The sequence below is a fragment of the Dipodomys merriami genome, unplaced genomic scaffold, assembly GCF_024711535.1.
Source record: "Dipodomys merriami isolate MVZ:Mamm:240054 unplaced genomic scaffold, mDipMer1.0.p SCAF_19, whole genome shotgun sequence".
NCBI lineage: Eukaryota > Metazoa > Chordata > Mammalia > Rodentia > Heteromyidae > Dipodomys > Dipodomys merriami.
In genome coordinates this window covers 4,057,362-4,061,295 of record NW_027203270.1, presented here as the reverse complement: position 1 = coordinate 4,061,295, position 3,934 = coordinate 4,057,362, and positions in this window count along the sequence as shown.

Genomic DNA, 3,934 nt, shown 5'->3' with positions numbered 1-3,934 from the left:
TGAGATCTGAAAATCATAGCTGAAAGTCAACCTGGGAAGGAAAATCTGTGAGATTCTTTTTTTTTGGTTGGTTGTGGAGACTGAACTCTGGGCCTGGGTTTTATCCCTCAGCTCCAGCTCAAGGCTAGCGCTCTGCCACTTGAGCCACAGCACCACATCACTTGAGCCACAGCGCCACTTCCGGCCTTTTCTGCTTATGTAGTGCTGAGGAATCGAATGCAGGGCCTCATGCATGCAAGGCAAGCACTCTACTGCTGAGCCACCTTCCCAGCCTGTGAGCTTCTTGTATTTAGTTACCCAACAAAAAGCTGGAAATTGCCAGTTGCTAATGGCTCATGCTGTAACCCTTACTACTCAGGAAGCTAAGATCTGAGGACCTCACAGTTGACAGCCAGCCTAAGCAAGAATATCCTTGAGACTCTTATCTCTAATTAACTACCAGAAAACCAGAGGTGAAGTTGTATTCAAAGTGGTAGAGCACTAGCCTTGAGCAAAAGAGCTCAGACCCTGAGTTCAAGTCCCACACCCAACGACAAAAAAAAAAAAAAAGCTGAAAATGAAGCTGTGGTTCAAGTTACAGAGCATCAGCCTTTGGTAAAATAGCTAAGGGACAGTTCCCACACCCTGAGTTCAAGCCTTAAGAACCCCCCCCCCCACACACACACACTCTTATTTCAATCTCCAAATTATGTGTTCCTTATTCCTATTCTCTTCATTTCTGTTGTCACTGCTTTCATATAAGCCACTAGTAACTCTCAACCTGAACCATTGCAACAATTTCCTCATCTCACATGACCTCTTCCATTGCATCCCATACTTCCCAAACGATTTTGAATGACTCATATATGCAAGGAACTGCTCTGTATGATAGAACAAAGCAGAGGCCTTACTGTCCTGAAGTTTCACTAGTCACTCAATGAACAAGTGGTAGCAGTGATGAATGCTGCGAAGACGAAGTGATGGTAAGTGCACGAGGGGGAAGCAGCTTAACAGTTTTCAGAGGAAGCTACTCTAAAGAAATGACCTTTGAGCAGCTTTGCTTGAAATCATAGGAAGGATTCAGTCTTGTGACTTTGGGATGAGCATCCCAGCAAGCCAGTATGGAGTCCCCATGGGAAACCCTGACCTGGAGCTGCAAAAGGTCACAGAGTAAGTTGTGGGGAAGTAAAAAGATAATGGAGACTGAACAAGGAGATTATAGACCATGGCAAAACATGGGAATGCAGAGTGGAAGGTGGGTTCAGATCAGGGTGAAGAGAGTAGGGTGAGGCCAATTTACATTTTTTAAATATTTATTTCGTACTCTTAATTTTTTTCCCACAACGATCTTTTTTTTTTTATTTTTCCATTACTGGTGTGTGTGTGTGTGTGCGCGCGCGTGCGTGCGTGCGTGCGTGTGTGTTGAGCCTTGAACTGAGGGCCTGGATGCTATCCTTAAGCTTTTTTGCTCCAGGCTAGTGCTCTACTACTTGAGTCAGTTTCACTTCTGGCTTTTTGGTGGTTCATTGGAGATAAGAGTCATAGACTTTCCTGACCAGGCTGTTTTTGAACAGTGATCCTCAGATTTTAGTCTCCTGACTAGGATTGCAGGTGTGAACCACCAGCATCAGCTTAAAAATACTGGAATTGAGGAAGTGGCGCTGTGGCTCAAGTGGTAGAGCACTAAACTTGAGCTTAAGAGCTCAGAGACAGCGTCCAGGCCCAGAGCTCAAGCCCCACAATTGACACACACACACACAAATTTGTCAAAAATACTGGGAATTGAATTCAGTCTTGTACTTGCTTGGCAGATATTTTACCACTTAAGTCATGCCCAGCTCCACAAAGGTATTTTTAACATGCGGAAAACTCATTTCATTTCCTTGTTCAGATCTTTGCCCATTGCTCTTAGACATACTAGATTTTTCTCAGTTCTTGTAATACATCTTGTCACATACTGTTCTTGAACAGAATACTTCTCTTTTTCCATTAGCTACCTCACTATTTTGTCTTTAATTCCTCAGGGAGTTTTCCTAAAATCCCTGAGGACTCTGTAAGATTGTCTCATAGAATCCTGTCTACCCTCCAAGGATCATGTCTGGGTTGTTCACTGAAGTAGTCCAGATTCCTCGACCAGAACACATTGGACACTCAGTAAGCATTTGCTAAGGAAAGTCCCAACCCCCTCCTTGTACTGGGGGTGGGGGGTTTGAACTCAGAGCCTTGTGCTTGCTAGCCAGGCACCACTTGAGCCACACTGTCAGACCTGAGAAATGTGTGTGTGTGTGTGTGTGTGTGTGTGTGTGTGTGTGTGTGTGTGTGTGTGTGTGTGTGTGTGTGTGTGTGTGTGAGTGTCAGTACTCAAACTTGTACTCAGGACCTCACACTCAGCTTTCTTGTTCATGGCTGGGGCTCTACCACTTGAGCCATGCCTCCAGGCTGGCATTTTGTTAAAGATGGAGTCTCTTAAACTTCTGCAAAACTGGCTTGCTTTAAACAGCCTCCTGAGTAGCTAGGATAATAGGTGTGAATTACCAGCACCTGGCTTTTGTGCAATTTTCATTGTTGACATCAGTAAAAATTAGCTTTTATTATCCCTTGGTAGCTTTGTGGTCCTCCCAGGTCAAAGTGGAAAAACATACTTGCATACTTCAGAAGACCCTGAAGCCTTCCTAATAGCCACAGTGTGAGTGTTCTTAGTAAAGTTTAAAGATTATGGAAAGGGAATGAGCTAACTTCCGGTTAAAACCCCATCCCTATCTCCTCATCTACTCTCTGGGTTTAGTACTAAGTTTTTTGAACACACTTGTATGTCTGAAAGAGAATAGGAAGGGCATGTAAAAGGTAGAGAATCTCTTTCTTATCCAGAGCGGTCATCCAAACGGGAAAGTCACTCATCAAATCAAGAAGAAAAACCCCTATAAGGCTAAGTGTAATGGTTCATGCCTGTAATCCCAGGATTTGGGAGTCTAAGGTAGAATAATAGTGAGTTTAAGACAGCCTGGGCTACTTTATGGAGACAGTCTCAAAACACATGGAATGACTAGAACCAATTGCTGATAGGATTATGAGAAGGACATGTTCTATATCATATCCATGTACTAGGCACTGGTTTCTAGATTAAAATGAAGACACAAGTCAACTTGTCAAAAAAGAACAGCTAGTCATTTATGATCAAAACCAATACAACAAATCCCTTTTATGATATACCATGCTCCTAGACCAAGAATATGAGAGTATTTGAGTTAGCTAGAGTTTACATCAAAACCAATGAAATAACCGGGAGCTGGTAACTCATGCCTGTAATCCTAGCTACTCAGGAGGCTGAGATTTGAGGATCACGATTCAAAGCCAGCCGGGACAGGAAAGTCTGTGAGACTCTTATCTCTAATAAACTACTAGAAAGCCAGAAGTGGTGCTGTGACTCAAGCAGTAGAGTGCTCATCTCAAGCTGAAGAACGCAGGGACAGCGTCCAAGCCCAGAGATCAAGCCCCATGACTGACAAAAAGCAAACAAAAAAACCTAAATTGCTCAGGCTTCCTGGAAAAGATTATAGCTGTCTCTTGTTCATAGCACAGTTTCAAACAAGATTGGGGCAACTTTGTACAATACAGGTACCTTATTAAATCTGAGGCTACCACTGTGATTAGCTTGAGCAACTTTGCCTTCATAGGTTCTTCTGGATGAGTTCATGAAAATTTCTAGGTCTTAGGAAGAGTAAGGAAGACTCTGTAAACAGGTTGTATACAAGGAAATCCCAAATTTTTCCTTAAGAATTTGGCCAAAGGCTTGTGTCGAGTCCAGATAGTCCAGTTTCCTTTGGTGCACTGCTTGAATTTCTTTGAAGAACTGAGGCTGTACAACAGGATGTTTAATAGAAAGCTCTTTCCTTTATGACATCATCAGACAGAGGTAGCTCAATGAACTGTTTGAGACAGAATAACAGCCACTTTT